A 17770-nucleotide genomic window follows, 5' to 3' on the forward strand; every position below is an offset into this window, starting at 1 on the left:
ATGATTGTGTTCCATGGGTTATTTGACTTGAAACACCTGTTGTTTTCTCTGCAGAGCCATTGGGAGGAGAGGGTGTATAGCAGCAGCAGCTTACGGATTGGAACACGTGTCTGGTGCATGAACTTTGGTAAGTCATAGTAAAGCAAGAGTGTAAATACTAGAGTATGCATTCTCTGTCAATTCCGTGCTACTTTTGGAGAAATTTTGGCATTGGCTTCTTTGCATTTGGCACTATAGACTATTTTAATAATGTTTACACTCTTCTTCTGCTCCCTAGCTCAACAAGCTGTTAGAAGAAGCCACATTTAAACAAGCGTCCCTACATCTTTCGCTGCTCCATGGAGGGTAGCAGGCTGTTCCCCAGAATAATCTGTAAAGGATCTTCTCCAAATAAACTACTTTAATGCTAAGCAAAATGCCACATATGTAAAATAGGTAATGCCGGATTATGTAAAATGCTTTTTAAAAGATGAGGGAAAAGAACTTAAAATCAAATAAATCTGTCAGCATGGGGAGCTCCAGAAATAGTTGTAAAGGTGGTTTGAATTGCTTAATATTGCAATTACTATTTACTTTTTCAAATTAGCCTCCATTATCATGTAAAAGAATCTTAGAATAATTTATTTGACTCTCCAGGGGCTGTTGGTCATATCATGAGTAGAGGTTTAAAGATCCTTCTAAGAGTCTTCTAAGACCTAATTTAATCTTTATATCAAATACTTTTATTTATTTTTTTCCCATTTGCAAACACCTTCCCTCCCCCTATAATCTAAAATTTTCAAGCCAGTCTTTTTCTTCTTTTTCTACATTAATGTTACTGCATTGACATGGGGTTGGGAAATTAGCCTTGAGTTATGTGTAGTAAGAGAAACAACAAATCAGATATGCTTTGTTCTTAGTAAATGTACTTGATCTCGCAGATATGTCATATTGAATCAGGGAATAATAGAGACATGTTCTTAATTGGACTCATATAATGAATACTAGACTAGGCCTTAAAGAGTGGCTAGTTGATATTATTTTTGGTTGGTGTGGTTTGTTTGAGAGAAGGAAATTTCAGAGTTCTGCAGCAGCTACCTGAGGCTCTTAGGAAGACATATGGAAGTATTCACACAAGAAATCAGTGCTTGATATAGTTAATTCCATTTAACCATCTCCCACTTGCTGGCTGATCAACAAAAATCAACTGGAATAATTTTCAAAAATATATAAACAAACATTGTCCCTTAGAAGATCTATAGTCATAGTTATGAAGTAAAATTTAAGAATTTTTCCTGAAAAATTCTGGTGGAAATTCTTAAAGTACAAAAATTGTAGAAAACTCCACACTATCACTTTGTCTTCAAAGATCAAAGACCACTACCTAATTTATAAACCTATAGAAAATTCTAGACTGTGTCATTATGGCCTTATTTTTAAATTATCTATATATGAGATTTTGGAGAAGCTTTACATTTAGACTTGTGTGGTGAATCCATTTATAAGTCAATTTTCCTGGATTCTGGTTTTATATTTAAGGTATTTATATATCTGTCATGTGTAATATTGGTATTTCTTAGAGTCTATCTAGAGCTTTGACCATTCAATCAACATTCTATTTAGTCAGATATTGAATCCAGCGATTCACTGAAACAATCCCAACTGAGATGTGCTGCAGGAGTTAATGTCAGGCAGAAGCAGTTAAAATACTTGGCAACTGCCTGAACTGCAATGCTTGCCATCTATGAGTTTCCTAGAGATGAGACAAATTGTACTTTGGCAAGATATTACCTCTCTGGGTTTTTATTTTTATTTTTTTAAAATCACTCCTTTACCGAAAACCAAAACCAAAACCAGAACCAAAAAAAAAAAAAAAAAAAACCACACACACACACAACCACCTCAGGATATAATGTGCTGGTGGCTGTCCATGGTGCTGATCAAAGTCTGCCTGAGAAGGGTACCTTTTATTGAGGCAGTTTATGAAAATCTTTTAACAGATTCTTAGAACCTCTATAGTTCTGGCACTGCCAAGTATATTTGAGTACTAGATTTTACGTTCAGAGGGTTCTTTCCCAAGTCTCGTGGACTAAGGAAATCTGCAACATACATGTGGTTGGCTTGCAAGTAATTATCCAAGAAAAATAATGACAAGTGGACAGAAGTTGAAAGACTTTAAAAAAAAATAGACAGTGCCTAAAGCATGGCTTATTTTAGCAATTTCAGAGGCTGTTTACTGCACTTTTCCTGTGAATTGTGCTTTTATACCATTCCATTCTACAATTAAAACAGAAAATGTGGAAAAGGCCATTGTTTGTGTTTTCTATAATGCCATCAGTGTGCATTGCATTGAACAATAGTCAGGGCATGGCAAACAATGGCTGTGCCCTGTGCAACTCACAATCAAACAGCATGATACAAAGCAGAACAATATAACTCAGAACAAGCATGTGGTGATTAACAACCTAAGTAGCATTCTTTGTGCAGTAGAGCTTTTTATTTTAATATACATCAGTGGGTGGGAGGAGGGTGGTCCTACATTAATTGAGAAGTAGTTTCATCCATAGGGACTTGGAAAGGAGGCACGAATCAGTCTTTGGTGAAGAGACCAAGCAGGAAAGAGGATTACAGGGATAGTATGATCAGCAATTAAAGATTGCAGTACAGGCTTTCCTTCCAAGTACTGAAGGGAGAACTGGGAGCTCTTGAAAACAACTAGAATAGCCACATTATGAAAGAAAATGAAACCAATGTGTTAAATAAAGAAGAATCCCCTTTTTGGCCGGCACCACAGCTCAATAGGCTAATCCTCCACCTGCGGCGCCGGCATACCGGATTCTAGTCCCGGTCGGTCGAGTGCCAGATTCTGTCCCGGTTGCCCCTCTTCCAGGCCAGCTCTCTGCTATGGCCCAGGAGTGCAGTGGAGGATGGCCCAAGTGCTTGGGCCCTGCACATGCATGGGAAACCAGGAGAAGCACCTGGCTCCTGGCTTCGGATCAGCGCGGTGCGCCGGCCACAGTGCGCCAGCCGTGGCAGCCATTGGAGGGTTGAACCAACAGCAAAAGGAAGACCTTTCTCTCTGTCTCTCTCTCTCACTGTCCACTCTGCCTGTCAAAAAAAATCCCCTTTTGTATTTTTCCAAATTTTTTTATTATTTATTTTGTAATTCAGGGTTTCAGAGGGAGAGAAAAGGAGAGGGGGAGGGGGAGGGGGAGGGAGATCTTCCATCTACTTGTTCACCTCCCAGAAGGCCACACTGGCCAGGTCTGGGCCTGGCCAAACCAGGAGCCATAAGTTCATCTGCATCTCCCATGTAGGTGGCAGGGACCCAAACACTTTGGCATCTTCCACTGCCTTTCCCAGGCTTGTTAGCAGGGATCTGCATCAGAAATGGAGCAGCTGGGCATGAACCAACTCCCATATGGGATGCCAGCATCACAAGAGGCAGCTTTACCCGCTTTGCTACAATGCTCTGCCACTCAACCCTTTTTTCTTATATTTCAGACAGAAAGTTTAGTTTAAAAATATCCATGTAGGGGCCGGCGCCGCAGCTCACTAGGCTAATCCTCTGCCTTGCGGCCCTGGCACACTGGGTTCTAGTCCCGGTCGGGGTGCCAGATTCTGTCCCGGTTGCCCCTCTTCCAGGCCAGCTCTCTGCTGTGGCCAGGGAGTGCAGTGGAGGATGGCCCAAGTGCTTGGGCCCTTCACCCCATGGGAGACCAGGATAAGTACCTGGCTCCTGCCGTCGGATCAGCATGGTGCACCAGCCGCGGTGGCCATTGGAGGGTGAACCAACGGCAAAGGAAGACCTTTCTCTCTCTCTCTCTCTCTCACTGTCCACTCTGCCTGTCACAAATTAAAAAAAAAAAAAAAGAAAGAAAAAAAGATCCATGTAGGGTGAATGAGAACAGTGGTGCTTGATATTTTCTTTTTTTTTTTTTTAACTTTTATTTAATGAATATAAATTTCCAAAGTACAGAATATTGATTACAATGGCTTCCCCCCAATAACGTCCCTCCCACCCGCAACCCTCCCCTTATCCACTCCCTTTCCCCTTCCATTCATATCAAGATTCATTTTCTTTATATACATACATTTTGACACACACATTTGATAAGTGAGTTTTAGGTTAGTTGTGGAAGAAGAGGAAGTACAAAATAATTAGAATTTTGTTTTGAGGAGATAAATTCAGAGTAGTATGTTTGTGTAGATTCAAAAGTGTTTTGGACTATAAGACCAATATTGTTGTTTTGTGTGTGTATATGCATACAACATTTCAATAATGTAGAGTAGCTTCATTAAGTAAGAAGTATTCATTTTCACTCCATTAGTATCACCGATATTGATTCAGTGCCTCCTTAGCAAGGCACTGTTCCCATCAGCACTTACATTGTCCCATTTATTCCTCACAGCAGCCCTGTGCAGTAGGTACCATTACTGTTATAAATTCCATTGCAAAAAGAAGTAATTTAAGACACACAAAGACTAAGTCACTTCTAAGCCTTGGCAGTTGACTTAAAAGCCAATATTGTAACCACTATGTTGTAAATTCCTTTGAAATTTCTAGATTCCCATTCTCGAGGAAAATCTTGCTGGAGTCCTCATGTATTTTTAGGAATTTCAGGGAACACTAATTTTGTTTTGTGCTTGTATAATCCTGTATATTATTCTCCCTGAAGGATTTAGATTCTGCTCAAATCCACTGTATAAATTGGTGAACTAGGATGAATAAGGTGATATTGCTTGTGTCAAATGCAATAGATGCAGTATCTAAATGCCTAGATGAAATAACAGACAGACAGACAGGTAAGAACGCCATGTAAGTCTTCTGAGGCCCCCAAAGAATAATGCAAAACAGAAAAATAAAACATGTAATAGATCAACGTTTGGGGTCCCTGAAAAATAATAAATTTAAATATTGGTAAGCAGAACATGTGATAAATTAATTCTTGAGCCTCTGACAATTTGAGGCCTTGAAAAATATTTTTACGATTTGAATCCCTAACATATAAATCTTAACATTTAAAAATATTAAAAAATAAGGCCTTTTGCTCTATAGGTTTCACTGCAGAAGACTCTACCATGGCTTAAACAGGCTGGGTTCAACAGTATCACATCTGAATAGAAAACAGCTAAATGTGGGAGTTTTGCAATTAAAAGCATGTCGTTTTTAATTAACTTTCTTATGGTTTACTTCAGTTGCAACAATATAAAAGGTGTTTTTTGATGTACAGGAATTGCCACCTTTATTTTCTATTTTTTTTTTTGCATGTGTGCTTTCTCTTTATCTCAGCTTTCCTAAACTTAAATGTAAATCATTTTAGGTAATATTTTGTTTGAAATACACTATTCAGTAGAGCACATTTGCTCCAGATATGAGGAGTCTTCAAAAAAATTGAGGGGAAACACATATTATGGGAAAATTACACACATATAATTTAAACATCTTTTCCCAAAATGGAGTTATCTCTTTTTTACAAAAATTACTTTTATTTTATTTTGAAGACATAGAGACAATCAGAGAGAGACAGAGATGGACAAAGAAGTATCTTTCATCTGATAGTTTGCTCTCCAAATGCCCACAATGTGACCCAACTAAAGAGCCCAGAATCCCATCTGAGCTTCCTGTATGGATGGCAGTGTTCCTAGTCCTTACGCTGTCACTTTCTGTTTCCCTGAATATGTGTTAGCAGGAAGCTGGATCATTAGGAAATAGTCAGGACTCAAAGCAGGCACTTTGATACAGGATTCAGGCATCATAAGCAGACTTTTAAGTGTGGCTCCACGTGCTCACTGCAGTTTTGTGTTTTTTGATGTGTTTTATTTTTTGAGAGGCAAAACAGTGAGGGAGTGTTCCCACCCACTGGTTCACCCTCCAAACACATGAAGTGGCTGGGTTTGGGCCAAACCAAAACCAGGAGATGGGAATGCAATCTAGGTCTCCTACATGGTGGGAGAAACCCACTGGAGTCATCACTGTTGCCTCTCAGGGTCTGCTGTAGCAGGAAGTTGAAATCTGCAGCTGGAGCTGGGAGTTCAACCTAGGTACTCTGATGTGGTACATGGGCATCTTAACTACTGTCTTAACTGCTATGCCAAGTGCCTACCTTTGAACTTGTGTATTTTAATTCTTTTTTTTTTTTTTTTTTGCAAACTTGTTGAAGTGTTTTCCTAGAAGGGTTTGAAAGCTAACTGCCATATGAAACCTCTATGATCAGAAAATTATAATGATCTTAAAGGAACTGAGACCACTAGTTTAAAAATGAGAAGTTAATAAGTAAGAAATAATTAAGAAAGTAATGAGAAAGTAATCAGGTAGCTCCTTCTCCTTTAGCATTTGTTTGCATGACAACTGTGTTGCTTGAATTTGAATAACACCTTTCTTTAATTCTTCTCAACACCTAACAACTGATGCACCAAATAAAAAAATAGCAGGAGAAGCATAGAGAATTGCATTAAATGATCCAGGAATATTTATAAGAGAATTTTTAAACCCCTAAGATGATTTTTAGCAAATATGTATTTGACTTTTGACTGCAGTAATGTAGGCTGGAGTTTTCATAGGCAACAAAGAAAAACAAATTATTAAACCAACAAAAATTATGAATAAAAAAAAAGAAATTAAGGGCCTAAGCCTTTTTTGCTTCAACTGGTAGGGATTCAACTGTGAAAAGATTAGGGGCGGTTTTAATTCATTCAGAAGCACTGCTATCTATTTTTAGGTCTGTTTGGATCAAACTCTTTTTTCATCCTCCTACTTATTAATACTTCTTGTTAGGCTCAAAATTTTGTCAGACCTTTATGAAGAGAAACAATAGCAGCAAAACCACCATGTTTCACTTAGAAAACCATGGAGTTTTACTGTTTCCAGGCTAGGATTCTCAGAAGTCTCATCTATATTTCCCACTACTCAAGACATGACTTTAGTCTATGAAATAAAAACTGTGATCCATGCACTGATGTATCAATTCCCAATATAATTAATAGGTGCGTTCTATTATATGAACATACTGCAATTTATTGATCCATTCTCCTGTTTATGCACATTTTGATTGTTTGCACTGTAGAACCATTTTGAGCAAAGCTGCTATGAATTTTCTTGCAAAAGTGTCCTTGTATGTTTTTACTTCTGTTGGAGTAATTCCTAAGAATAGAATTGTTGAGTCCTAGAGTCTCTGTGTTTTTAACATCATGAGAAATTCCCTAGCCATTTTTCTGAGTGAACGTACCATCTTTTCAATTTCCATTAGCGATTTATGTAAGTTCTGATTACCCTCTGTTCCTGCCAACATTTGGGAATTTCAGTCTGTTCAATTTGATCATTGTAGTTGGTAAGTAACATTATATCAGTATGGTTTTCATTGGCCTGTCTATAATGACTTAAGATGCTGAATACTTTCTCTTGATTTTATTCTTTTCTTTGTTCAAGTATCTTACCCATGTTTATTATGCTAAATATTATTCTTATTTGTAGTAAACCCTAACCTCTTACCATACACAGAAAGTAATTCAAACTAGAGTGTGAAGTGAGGCACAAAAGATACCAGACTCTGAAACTCTCGGAAGGAAACAAACAAAAAAATCTTCACAACATTGCAGTCTTCAGAAATTTCTTCCATGGGACCAAGACAGCATTACCCCATAATAATATATTAGATTTCATAAAAATTAAAATATATAGCACAGGATTGGAGAAAATATTCATGATACTGTCCTTGTAATTAGTATTTTAGTAGTTACATGTATATAACAACTACCTGTGGACCTTTTGTTTATTCCTTTTGTGGTTTGGCTTTTCACACCATGCAGTCCTATATGGCCAACCAGTCCTTAGAAACTGCTTCTTTCTTACCTCTTGCTGGTTCTTTTATTTGCACATTTTTAATTATAATTTATCCATTTAACATTTTTGTTTGCCTCTCTTTGAATTGTTTTCTGATGTGTCATTGAAGATCATTTTTCTAGCTACCTCCTCCATTCAATCTTTGATCTTCCCAGGGTAATCCCTGGCAGAGTGATCTGCCATTCAGCAACATCACTATCATTTGTGAGCCCTGCAGAACTGCGGAAACTTCATACAAGATCCAAGGACTCAAATCTGCCTTTTAAAAAAACCCCGTGCTTCTTCTGTATACACGTTAAAGCTTGAGAATATGCAGTACTGTAATTTACATCTGTGGTTTCAAATCTCTCTTTTTGTGTTTCTACATACTTAGTCCATGATCTTCTCTTGTGGTCCAGACTTATATCTCTGTGTACTGAGCATCTCCATGTTACTGATAATTAAGACAGTGTGTAAAACATGTTTTGTTCAAAAAATATACTTTCTTTCCTTCTATTTTCATATCCCAGTAGATGAGAGACAAAGCAAAGTAATTTTTCTCTTATAAAACAGATATATAAGATATTTCAAATAAAATACCTTTTGTAAAATAAGACAATATTACAAATCTCAGTTCTTAATTATGTAGGTCTTAGAAAGCACAGGCTGAGTTAGTATAGAGAAAGGAAAGAATGAACTGAAGATTTAACATGAATAACCCCCAAAAAGTGTGATTCATGTTTATTCTTAAATTTCAAAATTCAAAAATCTTTTTTGCATCCAGCACAGTTCAGCAATTCACTCATAGGAAGAGAAACATAAAATAGTATGGTTTTTGCATATATTTGTTATATGATATCAGAATAATACAAGGTTTTTGTATCCATCAATAAAAATACGATAAGCAGTGTTTCTTCCAGTTATTACTAGTCTCCCAAAACCACTGGAAGGAGGAAATTCCAAAGCTTGCTTTTTATAGTATAAAGACTAAAAAGTTGTGTGAAATATGTATTATTATATGTAGTAAAAAGACTAAAAATGATGGTACAGGTACTAAGGCTGAATTATGCACATCCTTTAGATACTGCATCCAATGACAGTGGCATGTTTAATGCAAATATTTCATTCTCATTCCAGATGTTAGAACATCTTCACTGTCATGTCACACAAAAGGCTTTTTCCATCATTTCTCTTGGGTGATGATCCACATGCGTGCATCTCACTTTGAGGAAGGAATTTTAGGTGAATTTTTATGTGTGGTTCAGCTCACTTTTCTGGAAAAAATAAAAAAAAAAACCAGGCTTATCATACTTAAGCTTGATCTTCTGGTCAGTTCATAGGCTAAGGTAATCTTGACAGAAAGGAGACAGTGGTCTTCCCATGGTGATATGATATGATATGATATGATATGATATGATATGATATGATATGATTATGATAATGATGTCATTTCTTTGTGCCTCAAGTTGTATTCATTGTGTTATTAGATCCATGTAAGTACTATATGATGATTAGAGAGTTAGAATGGATTTCATAAGATCTCCTTCCTAGGAAAGTTCTACTTGCTATGGTCTAGTTTCATTGTCAGGATTATTAACCACTTTAACATAGGAATAGGGAAAGGTCTTCATTTTGTTGTTGTTGTTGTTGTTGTTAAAAGCTCCTATTTGGGGAAATAGCAAGAAAAACAAGAGGTGAGTCTGTCTCCTCAGCATCTTTGGAGGGTCTGTGAAATCAGAACAAGAGAATCCAAGAGTTAATAGTAATGATGGCAACACTTTCTGTGCTGTGGAGGACAGGAAAATGCATTACTTCAGGACATCAGGGTGCATTTGGAAAGTGAGGGCTTCAAGTATCCTACAAAGAAATCTTATTTCAGAGCAGTGTGCGGATCCTCCCTCAGGCCCTAGGGTTAGACCAAAGAATCTCTCTCTCTGCCTCGAAGTTAGTATGGACCCCCGACTTGGCACTTGTACGATGAGACACATGAGTGTTTCCAGCTGAGAAAGCACATTTTTCACACGTAGCTGGAGTCCTAACCCTGAGCAGACACAGCATCCTCCCAGCATATGACTTTCTGAGTGGAATCAGTGCTGCTGACAGGATCCACGTTTTCAATCTATATTCATCCACACAGCATCATATCTTCTTGGGGAGGGCGTTGTCATACCGTTGAAGCTAATGTTCTGGCAGGCTTTTATCTTGCTAGTCTATCATTACAATCCCAACTGAACCAGAAGGCCTCAGGGGTTTTCTGTTGCTCTCAGTCAATCAGAATGGCAGTCACTGACTTTTCCTAACACGCTGATCCCACAGAGGCAATCATACTCAGCATCCTCTCCTCCACAGACATAGGAACTCTGGAATAATTAACTGGAAACTATGGAAAAGCATTGACTTTTCAGTGTTTGACCAGGCTAGGAGTTTCCATGACTGTTCCTACATCTGGTCTTCTCTCTAGTGGCTATCCAATACAATGATACTTCGCAGAGATCGTGGAAAAACAGTGGAATTGAAAGACGAGTTTGTTCTCAATGTAAAAAAAAATTAAAATCCAGGCCTTGTTGTTTATTTTTTTCATTAGGACTTATTTGAAGACCCTTCTTAAACTGCTGCTAAGATTTAAAGTTGAAGAAAAGTGTTGGCAGCTTTCAAACTATAAACTCTTATCTTCTCAAAGAGTCCCTATTAAATTTTGAGGGGGAAAATGTGATACCAGAAGATACAGATCTGCTTAGATAGATGATGCACTTTCTTATTTGTTCATTTTCCCCTTAACTGAGGCCTCCCCTCTTATACAATGTTCCAATTTTTTTTATGGATATTATTATTCTGAGTATTTTTAATAGGCCCTACCCATTTAAGTACAATGTGTTGAACATAATTTTCCTTTATTCTACAATGCTCAGAAAAGTCATGACTTGTTTCTGTGTTATATTGTGATGGGCTGGATACTATATATCTTAGTGAATCAGTCACTCACTCCGTTATTCACTGTCTGTTTATGTACTGAGTTCTATGTGCCAAACACTTCTCAATAACCCTACTGGAGCACAGTATATCATGTCCTTATCTCCTGGGCTTAAAATAGCCTGACTGTTGGTACAGAAAGAATAAACATGAATACTTACAAAAAACATGATTCCAATCATATAATAGCCAAGAATACAAAGAACAGGTTTCCATCAATGGAAGGGCAGAGTTTCGTAATTGAGAATAAAGGTTAGAGGAAGATATTGAACAGTGAATTTTTTGAATGAAATTTTAGAAGTTATGAGTAGGCTGGGAAAAAGGCGGAGCCCATGGAAAGATCTTGAGGTGGGAGGGACACTGGGACACTAGAAGAGCAGATGGACAGCCACTGGTGATGAATTGTAAACCCATCAAATCAAATTTCATTACGATATTAATGCTTTCTAGGAGTTTCAGGAGGAAAACTGCTAACAACTTCCTTTTGAATGATTTAAGTGTATTAGGAAAATAAGACCAAAGGTAAGGAAAATTGATACAAAAAGAATATTTTGCTTTTAAGAATTAATGGGCATTTAGGTTAAAGGGAGATGCAGTTCAAAAATTACCTTTGGGTTTGTTCACCCCATTTCCTTCATGTTATATGCAGACTCCTTATGGACATTAAAATTAATCTGACATGGGATAAAAAAACCAAATGACTTATGTTACTTCAAGCCACAAAATCATTGACTTCCAGATTCTTCCATTACTAGACAACAAGAGGTTTTATTAAGGGAACTGTTAAATAAATGAAATATTGTTTCATTACTGTTGCATGTTGCTGATGTAGGAACAGGTTATACATAAAGCAAATTGAATTATAATAAACTAGTATAAAGGTTAGTGCCATGAACAGTGAGCAAATCTTAAAATAGTGGAGTTGTCTATTTTATATTATTAATAAGATAGAAAATAACATGATGCTCACCAATGAGCCTCTATGATTTATTTTATTACACCATAGAAAGACGTTTCACTTGAGAGAAAAAGGATCAAATTAAAATAGCCTTAAATTAGGTTGATCATTCACTTGTATGATTGATAAATTAGCATGTAGAAAATATTTCACTTCCCAGGAATTGATTTTCTTTTGATCAAAAAAAATAGATGCATGGATTACTGCTTAAATTCATCCTAACCATTGAAATTCATTAGCCAATTAATTACTCTCAGTATGTGTTATTCATAATATACTCATAAAATTTAGATTAAAACTCAGAGCAACAGATTTTCATACTAGAATATATGTGTACTCAAGACAAAACTAATTCTAGTGCCTGCTAATACCAGCATTATTAGAAAACCTTTTCCTTGTTTTACTTTTTGAATGTAATTAGACATTTGCTTAAAAATCCCCACTGACATGAAATGTTAATATTGGTGCAGTTAATGAAATGCTAATATTTATGAATTAATTGGCAAAAAATTTGATGAAAGGAAGATAACTGAGATCATTTATGCAGAATCTACCAGAGGACATGCTTTGTCCTTGGTGACTTGTTCATTTTACTTTCAGAATGTTATTTAGTAAAATAGTGGTGATATTTCAAAAATTTTTGGTTGAAAGAGCTCTCTAAGACAAAGTTAACAAGCTGGATTCTAACACAGATACGTTAATTGGAGATATTGGAGGTGATATTTCTCAGCCAGTAACTCAGCTGTGCAGGAAAAATTGTAACTTTGGTTTCCTACAGTTTAACTTTGTCTCTGTCTTGAATTTCCATCCTTCCTGGTAGCCAAACTTTCAGTCCCATGTGTACTCCTCTATTTTAAGGTTACATGAAATTAACGCAGCCTTTGTTTCTCCCACTTCTTTCCTAGCAGCGTCTTCGACGTGCATCTGCCTTTCTGAACGTTATATTCACATTTGCTCAGGCTGCCTTGTTCAGCTGCATTCTGCACCCGTTGGTACATTGTGTTCGTCTCTTGGACATCCCTGCATCTTGTCTAATATTCTTCCCTCTTTGCCAACTCTTAATGTCACAACTTTATCTTTTGTTCTACAACAGAACAATTAGCATATTTTCTTTGATTTGTGATAGCTAATGTAGAGACTGCACAAAAATTTTCATGTGTGTGAGCGAAGTTGGTATCTTGGGATTTGATTACTATTTATAGCTCTTACCTATATTCCAGCTGAACAGTGGTCTTTATAGTTTTTACTTGCTGAACTCTTTATTTAGTACAGCATTAAGCTTGTGACTGCAAGGTAAAATAAAAACATGCTTTGGCAAAAATTAAAAAAGGAAGGAAGGAGGGAGGGAGGAAAGGAGAAGTATCAAGATATCATTATATGCTTAAAATCGTATCTACGAGCTACATGAAATGCATTCTGTTTATATTAATAATAATAACTTAAAAGGAGAACACTTGCTTTCCTTCTTTCCCACCACCACTACCCCCCACCCCTCCAGGTTCCCTTTACCAGAGCTAAACATGTCAACTGTAGAAATATTCGGGTCCTGTCTAGTTTAAACAATTATCTTGTCTCAGAGGGCACTCTCAGCAAATATCCTTCACAGTTTTTTTTTTTTCCTTAATTTTATCTGAGTTTGAGCTCTTTACGTTTACAGGTTTCATCTCTGACTTCTTTTTTCCCCTTTGATCATAATGCTAGAACTTCTTTCTTGAGCGTTTGTGGCTTCCTGAGGATTTAGGCCCCAAGAGAAGAAATGTGTTGATGCCAAAACAGCAAAAAGCCCTTTGTTCAGGGCTTCACATTGTGTCATTACTAGGAACTTACTTTATCATTATAAACCTCAACACTAAGTAGTCCTTTGACATTAAGGCGTTCAGAATTTACAAGAAGAATGAAGGAACAAAAGGAAGAAATTATGCATGTTGCCATGTGACCTAGAAAGCACACCTCTGCAAATCATTTAATGCAAGTTTCCCAAACTTCATTGTATATAAGGGGTCCCAGAGCAGAGTATTGTACTGAGGGATGGGGGACAGTCTGTCTCTTGTTTACTCCTTCCTTAACACCAGGCATTCCCATAGTTCTCATAAGTGTGCAGGATGGAGCTGCAAGGGGTTCCCATGAGCCTTTTAAATATATGTGTTGTTTGAAGACCCCTTTTCCATTCACAGATTAATAGAGAAAATGTGGTGTGCATGCATACACACACAGAGAAATACATGTGTATATATATACACACATTGGAATGTTATTCAGCCTGAAAGGAGGAAACCCTACCCTTTGCAATAACATGGGTAGGATCAGAGAGCATTATACTGAGTGAAAATTAGTCTGATGAAGAAAGATAAATATTACATGATCTCACATTTGAAATCTAAAATAGTCATAGAAACACTGTGTAGAATGGTGGCTGCCAAGGGCTGAGGGAAATGACAAGATATTGTTCAAAGGGTACAAGCTGTCGTTTACAACATGGGTAATGGGGCTGGTGTTGTGGAGCAGTGGCTTAAGCCACTGCCTGCCACGCCAGCATTCCATTTGGACACTGATTTGGTTGAGTCCATGCTGCTCCACTTCCAATCCAGCTCCTTGCTAATGTGCCTGGGAAAGCAGTGGAAATTGGTCCAAGTGCTTTGGCCTCTGCAATCACTTGGAAGACCCACATGAAGCTCCTGACTTCTGACTTTGGCCTGGCCCAGCCCTGTTGCTGCCATTTGGGGAGTGAACCAATCGATGGAAGATATTTTCTCTTTGTCTCTCCTTCCCTACCTCCTTCCCTCCTTCCTTGTATCCTTTTCTCCCTTCTTCCCTCTCTCTACCTTTGTCTCTTTTTCTCCCTCTCTGTAGCTGTTTTTGTCTGGTGACCACATGTACTGTACTTCATAGTACTGTACCATATGTGGAATTGGCTAAGAAAGTTTTTTTTTAATTTCTTCTTCTTCTTTTGTGTGTGTGTGTGTGTGTGTGTGTGATGGAGGTGGGGAGGCAGAGAGAGAAAGAAGAGAGGGAGAGAGAGGCAGATGGACAGAACTACCTCCAGTGCAATAGTTCACTCCCCAGATGCCTGCAACAACTCAGACTGGGCCAGACTGAAGCCAGGAACTCAGAACTTAGTCCAAGTTTCCCATGTGGATGGCAGAAACCCAGCTACCTGAGCCATCACTACTGCTTCCAGTGTTTCACATTAGCAGGGTGCTGAAATTGGGAGCCAGAACTGGTACAGAAACCCTAGAACTTTAACAATGCATACAGGCCTTCTGTCATGCATGTTAACTGCTGGGCCAAACGTGTGCTACAAGAATAGTATTTTTAAAAATACGTTCTCTGTATATACAAATATACACATATACACACATGTAATATAACTGTGTAGAGGATGGGTGGTGTGGCATAGTGGGTGAGACTCTGCTTAGAACACCTCCATCCCATATTGGAGTAAATGGGATAAAATGCTGTCTCCACTTGCAATCCAGCTTTCTGCTTATGGACACTTTGTGAGGCAGCAGATGATGGCTCAAATACTTCTATCCCTGCCACCCAGGTGGAGCCCAGCCCTGGCTGTTGGAAGCATTTGGGAATAAAGCAACAAATGAAAGATTTCTCTCTCTCTCTCTCTCTCTCTTCTCTCTTCTCTCTTCTCTCTCTTGGTCTACTTTTGAGATAATAAAAAAAAATGTGAACTTGAAAAAGTTAACTATTTGAGATGATACACATATCAGCTAGCTTGATTGTGTTTATCACTTTACAAAGTATACATTCATCAGATAATCACTTTGTACACCGTAAATTTATACAGTTTTGTCAATTATATCTCAGTAAGACTGGAAAAATTATTAAAACCTTTTTCTTCAAAATTCCACTCTGTGGAGTCAACCAATTTGTGATCATAAGTGAAACATGGATTTTAACCAGCATCCGCTAGAGATAAGCTCTTACCAAAGCAAACTCACCAGGATAATAATTTTCATTGGCTTGCCAGTGGAGATGAGTTGGACCACTTTTGTTTGTTTCAGATTTACTTATATATTTATTTATTTGAAAGGCAGAGTTATAGAGAGATAAGGAAAGACAGAAAAATATAGAGATTTCCCATCACTGGTTCTGTCTCCAAGCGGCCATGACAGCCAGGGTTGTGCCAGGCTGAATCTAGTAACTTCCTGTGGGTCTCCTACATGAGTGCAAGGGCCCAAGCACTTGGGCTATCTTCCTCCACTTCTCCCAGGCACAGTAGCAGGGAGCAGGATCATAAGTGGAACTGTTGGAACTCAAAACAGTGCCCCTATGCAGTGTTGGCACTGCAGACAGGGGCTAAACCTGCTGTGCCATAGTGCCAACCCCAAATCACTTTTCTTTTGTGCGTGTGTGTTTGATTTGTCCTATGTATTCACCTCTCCAATTCTCCACATCAGAGTATTTTTCATTCCTTTCAAAATAAGTTTCAAACATCAGTGCCGTTCACCTGTATGTTTTTTTCATAATATGCATTTTTTTATTTTTTATTTAATAAATGTGAATTTACAAAGTGCAACTTTTGTATTATTGTGGCTATCCACCCCCAACCTCCCTCCCTCCCGCAGCCTTCCTCTCTCCCACTCCCTCTCCCATCCCGACCTTTATCGAGTTTCATTTTCAATTACCTTCATACACAGAAGATCAACTTAGTATATACTAAGCAAGGATTTCAACAGGCTGCCCTCACACAACCGCACAAGGTATAGGGTATTGTTCAACTAGTAGTGTTGTTTTTAAGTTTCATAGTAAAACACATTAAGGACAGAGATCCTATGTGGGGAGCATGTACCCAGTGACTCCCGTTGTTGATTTAACAATTGGCACTCTTATTTATGACGTCAGCAATCACCCGAGGCTCTTGCCATGAGCTGTCCAGGCTATGGAAGCTCCTTGAGTTCACCAACTCTGAACTTGTTTAGTCAAGGCCGTATCACAGTGGAGGTTCCTTCCTCCCTTCGGAGAAAGGCACTTCCCTCCTTGATGGCCTGTTCCTTCCGCTGGGGTCTTGTTCACCAGGATCTTTCATTTAGGTTGTTTTTTGCCACCGTGTCATGGCTTTCCATGCCTGTGAGACTCTCATGGGCCTTTTAGCCAGATCCGAATGCCCCAAGGGTTGATTCTGAGGCCGGAGTCCTGTTGGGGCGTTTGCCATTCTATGAGTCTGCCGTGTGTCCTGCTTCCCCCGCATGGATCATTCTCTCCCTTTCAATTCTATCCTTCATTATTTGCTTACACTGGTCTTACTTGTGAAATCTCTTCGACACTTACCCTATCTTTTTGATCGGTTGTGTACTTATACTTAACACTTTACCAAGTGCGCTGGCATTGGTACATGCCTCCTTGATAAGATTGAGTTGAAATCCCCTGGCACATTTCTAGTTCCACCATTGGAGGTAAGTAGGTAGGGTTTAGAGAATTTAAAAGCTTGTAGTTCTCACAAGAATTTCTTGGGAACAGTAGTCTGGGCACTAGCAGGTCCAGATGGGCTTGATGGAGGAACAGGAGTGGAGTGAGCCTTGGCAAAGTTGCGGGTAGGAAACTGAGAAACACATCCCTGGGTGGCCCAGGGCTGTGCCAGGTTCAAATTTCCCACAGAGGCCAAAGTAGTGGGGTCATGTGTGGTCTTCCTACCAGCCTGTGTATTTATGGGGCTACCAGGGAAGGGAAATGAAATGGGAGGCAACAAAGAATTCAACAATTACACATAAAACATGGGAGCAGACTCTTTATGACATTGACCTTTCTCTGCAGTATGGGAATGACCAGTCATTTGCCCAGGGGCTCCTTAGTTTAGAAATCAAGTGCAGCTTTCTGACAGAAAAAAATGGAAGCAAGGAGTGCTAAGGAACCTTGCTGATGAAGCACATTTAGGCAACAAATATGAATCATGCCAGGATCTGTCCTTTCTTCCCTGTTTCTTAAGCTTGATAGGACACCATACCTAGGAAAGTTTTGGCATGTTAGAATCTCCTCAGCCATAGGTACTTCTTCTCTAAGAGACTAACGGAGGTAGGGAGGTGTAAAAG

The 17770-nt window shown here is 38.4% G+C and overlaps 1 long non-coding RNA gene across 1 annotated transcript in view; it reads left to right on the forward strand.

The window, feature by feature from the left end:
- Positions 1-17770, forward strand: part of LOC138850057 (uncharacterized) — a 581129-nt gene that overhangs the window by 520759 nt on the left and 42600 nt on the right. Inside the window, exon 4 of the long non-coding RNA XR_011389432.1 lies at positions 55-127. This is a non-coding gene — a long non-coding RNA (uncharacterized lncRNA). The remainder of the gene's footprint in view (positions 1-54; positions 128-17770) is intronic.

This window comes from Oryctolagus cuniculus, chromosome 6 (assembly GCF_964237555.1).
Source record: "Oryctolagus cuniculus chromosome 6, mOryCun1.1, whole genome shotgun sequence".
NCBI lineage: Eukaryota > Metazoa > Chordata > Mammalia > Lagomorpha > Leporidae > Oryctolagus > Oryctolagus cuniculus.